Below are 12,316 nucleotides of genomic sequence, written 5' to 3' on the forward strand. Positions count from 1 at the left end.
TATGGTTGATCACAGAGTAAATTCGAAGGCCCTCGTATGTTTTTAGACAAAATGATTTATTATATATATATATTTATTTAAATTATTATTTTTTGTCAAACAAATGTTTTATTGTGATCGATCCAGTAATAATCAATGGTACCAAAATAAATATATTAATTAAGTAGTCGGATTGATGGCTTTATTTATCCGACAACTAATTATGCATAGAGGGGTCAAAGTGCAATATTGACTTAGAGGTTATTTATTATTTAATTGGAGTTCAATTAATTTCTTTTAGTGGAGTAGAAATTAATTTATGAATTAATTGAATTAGGTCCATGGACTGGGCCAATTATTAATTCATTGTAGCCAATAAAATAATAAGCCCAAAGGATTCTCACTTATAGCCCAACTTGATATTGGAATCTTATTAGATTTGAGACATATGAATTAGAGATTGAGAAGGAATTGTTGTTTCTTTTTCTTTATCTTTATGTTGCCTATAAATATACATGGTCTATGTATATTTTAAGAGTGATTTTTAGTAGAAGAAAAAAGGAATATATTTTCTCTCTCTAGAAAATTAGGGTTAGTGTTCTCATCTAATGGAGGCTCCCACAAGCCCAGTTTTCCAAGATCATTCATGGAGGCTTATGAGTGATTCCTAAAGGCAAGACCATTACTTTAGACGGAGATTCATGGAAAAGGTGTCAAGCAAAAGGGATCTACAATAAGTGAGAACATTCACTTTAGAGGAGAGATTTAAGGTTTACTCAAACCTTGATATAAGTATTCAATCTTTTAATTGAATGATATATCATATTTTATTTTTGTATAAAACTTGTCTCTATGTGATGAATCAAGATCTATGTATTAAAATCCCTCGAAAAGTTTTTAAAACTTGCACGTTTGATAACAGTGGTATCAGAGCATGGTTTGATTCATTACTAGAGATCATGATTTTATGAAAATCATCATCATGGATCCAAATTATATATATATTGATGTATGTTGATGTATGATTTAATATATTGATACATAATGATGTATGTATAATTGTGAATGGATGATGATGAATGTTTGGGCCATGGATGAAACTTATATGTTATTGGAATGTAATTTTATCTTTGGATGAATGTAATTAAGGCTTTGATTTAGCCGTTTGAAAGTTCAATGATGTAATTTAATTTTTTCAATTGTATTTCAAATTGTAAATTTATTTAAAGCCATGTAATCTTTATCAAATGAAGCTATGAAGCTTCAAGAAGGTCCAAAAGGGTTAAATTAGGCTTCAAGAATTTTCTGGATTTTTTTCGGAATTTTTCAGAGTTTTTCTGGAATTTTTCGTGCTTAAATTTAATTTCTGGAATTTTTTTTAAAATATTTTTCTGGATATTGCGGCAATTTTCCGGCGACCGGAAGACTGCCGGACGCAAGCAGCGCCAGAAGGGTGGCCGTCCAATCCCGTGTGGTGCATATACAGCAGGACTCTATGTAATCACAACAAGACCCCTTGGATTACATTAGATCAGAGGGAGGGATCAAGTGAGGTGCAGACGCGGTGCAATCATGCACCAATCAACCAGCTGGTGCGTGTGCCTCACGCGCCAGTCACTTCCAGCGCACCAAGCGCGTGGCAGCGCGTGCCACGCGCTGGTGCATACTGCTCGCGCGTCCACCCGAGTGGACGCGCGTGAAGACACTTGCTGAGCGCGTGTGGGCGCGTAGGGGCAAGTGATGGGTGCGTTTGGCAGTGTTTTGACTCCTGCAAGTGCGTAGAACGTTTCGGTGGACCCTCGCGTAATAATTAGAGCATTTAAATGTTAAAAACTGATTCCATTGGCCATTTTTATTTGCTTTATCTGTAATTCATGGATGTATGTGATGCATGGACTAGATAATTGTTTTTTAATTATTAATTATGTATTGGATTCATGATATTTAATTAAATGACTTGATTTATATTAATTAAATTATGAAAATTAATTGGATTTGATTACTAATTAATTTGAGGGCACTTATTAGGAAATGAAAAATTATTTTTGTAAACTATTTAAAAAGTGTGTTTCAAATTAAATATTAGTGAATCATTTAAAGTTCAAATATTTTCTAAATTTAATTGGATTAAAATCAAGACGTTTTGCATGCATTATATCATGTAAATGAATAAAATGAAAACCCTAATTATGAATGATTAAAAATTGAGTGGGAGCGGGGATTTTTATATATTATCCAATGGCCTTCGTTATTAACACCATTGTAATTATATCTTCAAAAGTAAGCCCCAAAATGACTCTCTATGAAGCCACGGAACTCAAATGAGCCAAGCAAATGAAGCAAGAATGCCTAACCCGAAAAGAGATGAACTAAGGGCAAAATGGTCATTTCTCACTGAAAAGGGTGCCACCGTGCACACCATTAGAAGGACAATGAAAAATGAACAAAATTAGACTCAAGAATCGTCTGATTCTGAGTCTGGGCAGAAAAGATATGAAATTCCAACACCCGATGCGAAAGTTATGAAGCAATGACTTAACATTTTCCAATATTTTCATAATAAACTTTGAAAACAAAAGTGCATAAAAAATGAGATACATGTCATTACCTCCGGCCTCATCTCATACATGTTAAATACATTGAAAAGAGTGTACTTACGTATAATTTACATATACGAATCAACGAATGCAAGTTTAAACAAATAGGGCTACAAAGAGGCATCTTATGCTAACACTTGCATAAAATAGAAACTTAGAAACTGTAAGCCATCCAAGGAGCAATGGAATATTCAAATCCTGAGTCCTGTACCTGAAATATGCCCCAGTATCGTAGGGGTGAGTAACATAAAGCTACTCGTAGAAGATGAGCATGCATCGACCTAGCATTTTACAATTTTATCACCTTATGGTGAAACATGTTAAAGGGGCTCATGCCACCTAACGTCTATGTCAAGATGAGACTCAGGGACCATCCTAAGCTACCTAGATCATTTATATCGTAATCACATTATTCATGCAATTCAAACAACATAGAAACATGTTATACAAGGCAACAAGATATAGATTCTCAAAGTCTTCAACTTGAAATCCAAAATATGAAAACAACAAGTGTGGGTCATGCCACCTAACGTCTATGTTCAAAATGAATCTATAAGGTCATTCCTAAACTACATTTGAACATCAAAACACAAATTATGATATCAATGCAATTTAACCAACAATGGAACTTCTAATACAACGCATGAAGCATGCTTTCACAAAGCTACATCTTAAGCTTAAAATAGGAAATCAAATAAGGAACAACAAGTTACGATATCATCTAGTTATCAACTTGAAATGAAATACGAAATCAAACAAAGTGGATACTCGGACGTCACGCCGGATCAGACCGACAACATAGTTACTTTAGGGTTATTAGCCCATCGGTAACCTCCCTATGTGCGCACTAGACTATATAGAGGGACAATCCCCCGTACTAGAACCAAGTTCTAGTCGTAACCAAACAACGACATCCCCAAGTTTCCAAAATCAACAAATTGTGCAACAACGTATATATATCAACATGTATATACAAGATATCAACTATTTACCAAGCACAATCCAAATTTTAGAAACTTATACAATACATGCTCAAAATTCACAACTACTATGGCATGTAAGATATCAAATATAAAGTGTGCAATTCCTTACACATAGCAACAATATATTCAATAAGGGAAAACATATTCTCATGAATATAAAAGTAACAACTATGTTATCCAATGCTCAAAAGTAATCAAGTGAACATACATCAAATCCAAATCCATGATTTAAATATAGAAACAACTTCCAAAATGCAATTAAATCCATGGAGTAATAAAGTAGAATTTAATTAAACATAAATAGTTAAATTCTCTAAATTCAAATTTAATCCAAATAACCTCAATTTAATATATATTGAAAGACATGTCATGGTCATCATATATATATATCAAATGACAAGTTAAGTGATTAAAACACTTAAAACAAAATTAATTAAGCTAATTAATTAATTTCCTCTAGATTTTTAAACAATTTCAAATGCCATCAATTTAATCTATGTTAGAGAACATGCCAAGGCCTATTTAAATACTACATTACAACTTGATTTAATGCTTGATACAACCATGTGAATTAAACTTTCACTAAAGATAAATATTAAATAAAAGTTGTAATTCTTAATCAAATGATCCAAATTTAATATATGTTAATCAACATATCTAAGCATAATTTCCTATCATGTTACAATTCAAATCAAAATTATACATCATCATAAATTTTAAATCTTATACAAAGAAATAAAAATTACTAACTTTCTAGATTTGATACAAGACATACATAGATGTTGTATAATCATGACAAACACATAATACAACACACAAATAATCCTAAAACATTCCATACCTCAATTGGAATGAAAATCCCAATTACCACCGAAATGAAATCGCCCCAAATTTTCGGTCCGCAAAATAGATTTTTCAGCTTGTTACCTTCAATTTGTAAAATTCATAAAAAATTCAATTCTAACCCAAATTGAATGAATCCAAAGCCCAATGAAAGCTTAAACACTGCAATTTGATAATATCAATTTAGTTTAACAAAATATTTTCCCAATTGAAACAGTTTTGACCCACAACTTTGAAACAAATTCTGCCCAAAAAACACATTTTCAGCCTGTAGCTTCCAACTTTGAAAATTCATAAAAAATTCATTTGACATCCAAATTGGGCAACCCTAATTTATTTTGGAAGTAAACATATGAGAGTGTAAAACCAAAAATTTAATCCATGATCCAATGTCAAAAGGTTAGTGAAATAAATCATCTAAAAATATGTTTTTCAGCTGCAATAAAAACATGGACAGCAGATAGTTTCGGATTTAAAAAAAAAATTAGAAATGCTCTAAAATTGTGAAAAAATTCTGAGTAGTGTAAAACCCATGTAGGAAGTTCCAGTAAAAATTTTAAGGCAATTGAAGCACCACAGCTCCATATAAAAATTTATTTCCAGACCGAAAAGGAAAAGCTTCAAATTTCCAGCAACTAGCTTGGAACTTCAAAAATTCATAACTAATTCATTTTAAATCCAAATTACATGAAACCAAAACTAAATGAAAGCTAATTGAGTATATTTTCATATTCTATATTTAATTTGACAAGATTAATTTCAAGTTAAAACAGTTTAAAGGCAAAATACAAGTCCTTCTCTTCCATACATGTAAAACACTCAATAATGACATAAAAATACTTCAAAATAATAGATCAATACCTCACTAGAGAATTGAATCTCTAGATACCAAAGCAAAACTAGGAGTTAGGCTAGATCCTTCAAGGGTCTTGAAGAGGAGGATGAGGGGAACAAAAAGTATTCCAAGCTTTATGGTCTAAAGTAAGTGGAAGGGCCTCAAAGATCAAGGTCAATGCCTAAGGCTTCAAGCTCCATCCATGGAGGCTAAGGTTTTCTTGTAAGGAAGAGAATGAAATAATGTGGTTAAGTGTGAGTGGAGGAAATAGAAATCCTCCACTCATTATGTGCTCTTACACCATGGTCAACACACACATTTATGGTCAATTGCACAAAAACCCTTATTTAAAACTATAATCCCAAAATGGCCCAAAGATATTTGCAAGACTAAATTGTGAACCTACACTTGTCACCAATCCATGGCTCCTTCCTAGGCTTAATCCCACACCTACACTTGTCAACCATCCAAGCTAACAAGTGCACCAATCCTAGGCCAACAAGTGGGTGAATCCTCACCCTCCAAATGTCATCATCCAATGCATTAAAGTGTTTCCACACAAATGTCAACAAGTGGACCAATGAGAGTGTGACACTTGTTACACTTTTCAAAAATTACAAAAAGGTCCTTTTTGAAAATATCCTCCAAATTTAATTGCAAAATGGTCCCCAAGATGAAAAATAATTACTTTATTTAATTACACTAAAACCCCACATGTTAAGAATAATTACACTAAAGTATGCATTAATGCCCCTTTATGAAAGAAGTAAGCAATCAACATGCTTTTCTAGAAAAGTAAAAATACCACTATCATAGAAATCAAATATCATGAATGCATGCAAAACCGAAATCAAATCCGAGCACAAAAAGTGAGGTTGTGCAAGGAAAAAGGATAAACGAGAAAAAGACAAAATGTGAATAGTGTTCGGAAAAATAAAATATGGAAATGACACAATCCCCAAAGGAAGTTGTCAATCCAAGGAAAAAAGTCTCGGAAATCATTTCAGAGCACTCAAGACGACATCAAGTGATGAAAAACCGAACCCAAAAAGGAAAAGACAACGGAAAAAAAATATCCGTCAAAATCTGAGAAAAAGAAAAGGAAGAAAAATGACCGGGTCATTACAATGTTAGAGAATATGATATGAGTACCAGATGTACCACATGTGAACACACTTATTATAGAGATTGAGAATAATATATGAATTCCCTATTGATGCGTCAACATCATCTAATACACAGATTCTTGTATCGGTACATTATTGTAGTGGGAGGATTATTATCCAATCCAACAGAGTCATGTTTTTAGGTGAGATCTTTATGGACATCCCTGTTAAACATGAGTTGGACCCAGTAAGCTACACGGAAGCGTGAACCGATATGGATATAGATCATTTTGGCAAGTTGCTATGAAATCAGAGTTGGAATCTATGCGTTCTAATTAAATCTGGGATCTTGTAGAACTTTCTAATAGGTTGATACCTATGGAAGGCAAGTTAATCTACTAAAAGGTACCAGAAGATTTCTTAGTGAATATTCATGAGTGTACAAGGGAATGTCATTTTTTTTTCTAATTCTATATATATTGATGACACCTACTCATTTAGTATGATATGGAAAGTTTTGTCGTCAGTAAAGATGTAATCATTCAATTATTTTGAAATGAAGGATTTTAAAGATGTAAGCTATATTCCTAGGATCAAGCTTATGCAAGATCAGGTTAAAAGGAAAATAGGCTTATCTTAATAATCCTATATTGATAAAGTTTTGACCAGGTTTGGTATGCAAAACTCAAAGAATGAGTTCTTACTTGATTGACACGGATTGCTCTCTCTAGTAAGTAGTTTTCCAAGACTATCAGAGGAGATTGAGCAAATGAGACTGGAACAATATGCTTCGGTATATGGGAGTCTCATATATGCCATGGTCTATACCGAACAAGACATCCGCTATATGGTAGGGATAATCAGTAGATATCAGTCCGAACTCGGACTTGATAACTGGTCTGTTGTGAAAAATATCATAAAGTACCTTAGGAGAACCAATGATCTCATACTCATTTATGGATGTGATGATGTGGTTCCAGTCAGGTATGCTAGTTCTGATTTTCAATCAGAAGTAGATACTATGAGGTTCATGACTTAGTGTATCTCAATGAAAGGGAAATCAGTTGGTAGATTGTTAAGCAGATTTCAACTGCTAACTCAAACCTGAAGGTGGAGTCCATTGCAGCCTTAATGGCAGCAAATGAAGCCTTTTGGTTTGATCTCACTGATTTAGAGGTTGTGGAGCATACTAGCCTGCCTATCGAATTATATTGTGACAATAGTGCACAAGTAGTCTAAACCAATGACCCAAGGTTACATAAAGGAACAAGGTATACTGAGAGCAAAGTATCATGTCCAACATGATATTGTCTGGCAAGAAAATGTACTCGTGGCTATAACATTGCGTTGAAACACAACTTGTTGATCCATTAACAAAGGTGTTATGATCAATAGTATTGATCTTCACCTAGATAACATTGGAGTTAGATGCAATCTGAATTGGCTATGAGGGCAAGTGGGAGCTGTTGGGATTTATATGCCCTGGCATAGCAAATTCCCATTTGGATTAAAGTGACATAAGTTCCTGACGTTTCTGAAATATTTATGCTTTATATAATATGTGAATTCAATGTATTATCTTTCGATTCATTATAGAATTGATAGTATCACTTGATTACAAGAGATATTTATATATGTATGTGATGGCGATCAATACATGAATATAAATAGTAATCATAAATTGTTCATAGTCGGTAATTATGGATGGACTCATAATTAATTAAGACTTGAACTGGATCCGCGTTAGGTTGAGATATATTGCGAGAGTCGTCATATGCAATTGCTCCCTATCACCGTCATGGCATTTGACTCTTAAGCATGAGAAAAGTATAGATTCTTTTATTAATTAATAATTACTTTGATTTGTTCGGCGGATTCTTTGGGATCCTTAGACCGACACTTTGGGTAGTTATGTAATTAATAGTTAGAGGGTTATATTTTCAATATTTGCATCATTGCTACTTGTATTTATTTTGTATTGATTATGGTTGATCACAAAGTAAATTCGAAGGCCTTCGTGTATTTTTAGACAAAATGATTTATTATATATTTATTTATTTAAATTATTATTTTTTGTCAAACAAATGTTTTATTGTGATCGAACCAGTAATAATCAATGGTACCAAAATAAATATATTAATTAAGTAGTCGGATTGATGCCTTTATTTATCCGACAACTAATTATACATAGAGGGGTCAAAGTGCAATATTGATTTAGAGATTATTTATTATTTAATTAGAATTCAATTAATTTCTTTTAGCGGAGTAAAAATTAATTTATGAATTAATTGAATTGGGTCCATGGACCTGGCCAATTATTAATTCATTGTAACCAATAAAATAACAAGCCCAAAGGATTCTCACTCATAACCCAACTTGATATTGGAATCCTATTAGATTTGAGACATATGAATTAGAGATTGAGAAGGAATTGTTGTTTCTTTTTCTTTATCTTTATGTTGCCTATAAATATACATGGTCTATGTATATTTTAGGAGTGATTTTTAGTAGAAGGAAAAAGGAATATATTTTCTCTCTCTAGAAAATTAGGGTTAGTGTTCTCATTTAATGGAGGCTCCCACAAGCCTAGTTTTCCAAGATCATTCATGGAGGCTTATGAGTGATTCCTAAAGGCAAGACCATTACTTTAGATGGAGATCCATGGAAAAGGTGTCAAGCAAAAGGGATCTACAATAAGTGAGAACATTCACTTTAGAGGAGAGATCTAAGGTTTACTCAAACCTTGATGTAAGTATTCAATCTTTTAATTGAATGATACATCATATTTTATTTTTGCATAAAACTTGTCTCTATGTGATGAATCAAGATCTATGTATTAAAATCTCTCGAAAGGTTTTTAAAACTTGCACGTTTGATAACAGTTCTATCTTTGCTACAATGGCTTCTAATATGTTATGGTCAACCATGCATTTTGATCAAACTAATTTTTGGAGTCAAACATGACGAACAAAATGGCAGTAGTGATCCAAGATCCAAGTTCCAGCAATCTCTGAACCAAAAGCTGTTTGAACCGTACTGAAACTCCATTGAAGATCCGGCCCAAAAGCTCAACATCATCCTTTTCTTTTATTCCGCATGGAGTGGAGTTGAACCGATAGAAATCAGATATTTTACTTCAATCTTCGTATTGATAAGATAGAAACAACTTTTAATTCTTCAATGGACATGTGTTACTGGAGTAGCGAAAATTTACAGACAGCAACATTATATATACACATGTGCAGTGCCACTACAGACTTGGCTCTAGATGATACTAATACATGCTTGAACCTGTGATAGTGAATATTTCAAGTTATTGCTATTTTTCTTGAGGGCAAGACTTCTTCGCGGAAGTGCTGAGGTATGATTTCTGTGCTAAAGCATGACTGAATATCCAATTTTAACTCAAATTCAAGGTACTTGCACTTTTGGGTTTTTGTATCTACTGTCTTGCAATAAGTAGTAAAACTAAAAGATGGAAGGTTGGAAACTCAACACCCTTTGTGAATTTAGCTAATTCTGGTTCATAGGTTCCTTTTGGCCCTATGGGAACTATTTTTTTTTTATAAGAAATTAATCTAAATTTTGATTAAAATTGTTAAATACACTTAGCTATGACATTTCAAGTCCTTTATTACAAATTAAAGGAGCACTTTTTTTGTTATCAACTTTAGTTTTAATAAAGTATTCCCTACTTGGATTAATTGTTTCAAATAATTCATTATCATTTTGATATGTTAAGATATTCATGTTAAATGGATGAGCTGGGTGAATCTCATAGTAATTTACTTCTCTTGTTAAAGGGTGAGCTGGGTGGAGTTCATACTAATCTACTTCCCTTGTTAAAGTGTGAGCTGGGTGGAGCTCATACTAATCTACTTCCCTTGTTAAATGGTGAGCTGGGTGAAGCTCATAGTAATCTACTTCCCTTGTTAAATGGTGAGCTGGGTGAAGCTCATAGTAATCTACTTCCCTTGTTAAATGGTGAAGCTTGTAATAATCTATTTCTTTTGTTCAAGGGTGAGATGAGTAAAACTCGTATTAATCTACTTTCCTATTAAAGGGTTGAGCCGACTAAAGATGTCAACAAACTAAAGTATAAAATAACATAATGCGACAATCCCAATGGCAAAACGTAACTGTCCATCCTACTCATCAACCCTACACATATAAATGGAAACTAATTGCAAAGAAAGAGAAGTCTCAACCACAAAGAGAACAGTGGGATCAAATAAATGAATAACTACACATTTATCCTACTTGGAGTCACTCGCTTCATCCAGTTGAATGACAGAGAAGTCTTGGTCTGAAAATTCAGAAGCAGCACGATTCCGAAAATCTTCGAAGCCGTCAAAGTAGGCCTTCGATTTATAGATAAATAACGTAAACAGATAAGGAAGAGATTTATGGTTGAGTTCTAATAGAAATCTGCTTCGTGAGGGACAATCAGCTTCCAGCGGACTATTTTGCGTAGGAATTTACTTCTACAAAGTGGAATCGCAGATGACATGTCAGTCAGAAAATAGGATTATGAGTCAATCCTCGAATAGGACAACTGTAATACCCCTAATTTAAAAGGATAGTCTCGGCATTTATTTATTATTTTTGTTGATTTTTTGCATGATTATTTGGTTTAATTATTTTATTTAATTGTTTACCTGTGTGACGTGTATTTAATTGGTATCTATTTATTTGTTTAAATTGCATTTTATTGCATTTTATTTTATTTAATTGATTATTAAAGGTTTTAATTTAGGAAGTAATTTAGGAAGTATTTTAATTAACTATTTTATTTTCATAATTGAGGGTTTAGTTTCTTTAGCCGACACAGGATTTAATTAAGTTCTATGGGCCGGTTAGGATTTAGTTAGGGCTCTAATTAATTTAGGGTTTTGGTATAGCTCTATAAATATATGGGTATACGTCTGCCGAGGGTTTCTAAAACCCTATTCACCATATTCCCGTATACAGTAAAGAGAGAAGTTGAGAGAACAGAGCGTCGTAACGGTCTGTCAAGGAGAATAACAGAGAGGACCAAGGGAGGTGTTTGGTGGATTAGATCAGAACCAGAGGAGGCTAGAAGGTAGTCAGTGGTTGCCGGAAAGCTTAGAACAACGGCGTCAAGGTTCTGTTTATAAAACTGTACAGGCAAGTTCTTCTCTTTCTCCTTCCCCTTGGCTTGTGTTCTGTGCACCTAGACAGTCTCTAGGAGATTAATTGGCCTTAAACTGAACCATGCATGTTTGATATATGATTTGCTTGATCGTTTTATCTGTGCAAAATTTATTTACAAAATAATTATAGCGCGTATGTTTTCTTGACTCTGTTTTGGTATAACGTCCCACTGTTCTAATTTTTATTTTGAATCTTACTGAAATCAATCAAGGCCTGACTGGATACTAGACGTAAATTAAGACTTCAAATTTAAATTGGAGAAAGAACAGAGGGGTTGGGATAAAACTGATCTTGCAATTTAGTTTCAGTGCCGTTCTTCAACAACGCTAGTTTAAATGGCCTGAGTAAACTCTGTAATTGCTTTCAAAACTATTGTAAACAATCTTGGGGAATGCTTCTAGACTAAATTACGAGTCCTAAGATTAGTTCAGAGACTAACAGAGGGTTAGGAATAAGCCGGAGAAGGAGCACAAGAGCTGAAACGACGCACCGGGGACGAAGGCTCTCAGAGGAAGTGAGAGCCGGCTCCATGGAAGTGGGAGCCGGCTCCCACAACAAAGTGGGGCCGGCTCTAGGGAGTCCTAGAGCCGGCTCTAGGCTGGAAAAGAGCCTGCTCCAAATTCTGGAGCAGGCTCCCTTGGTATTTTTGATTTATTTTACGTTTTTTTTTTAATTTTCTACATACTATGTTCACTGTTGGAGCATGGAGACTGTTTGAATGAATTTGGAACTTTACAGAGGGATCAAGGAATGAATTTTGAGTGTTAGTAAGACCCTAAATTGAGTAAAGTTTAATTC

General features: G+C 33.7%; 1 pseudogene; it reads left to right on the forward strand.

Annotated features, from left to right (window-relative positions):
• Positions 1-12,316, forward strand: part of LOC132295953 (acetylajmalan esterase-like) — a 63,250-nt pseudogene that overhangs the window by 4,910 nt on the left and 46,024 nt on the right.

The sequence above is a fragment of the Cornus florida genome, unplaced genomic scaffold (genome assembly GCF_030987335.1).
Source record: "Cornus florida cultivar Cherokee Brave unplaced genomic scaffold, ASM3098733v1 CherokeeBrave_3.0.0_Hap2_Chr02, whole genome shotgun sequence".
Lineage (NCBI taxonomy): Eukaryota > Viridiplantae > Streptophyta > Magnoliopsida > Cornales > Cornaceae > Cornus > Cornus florida.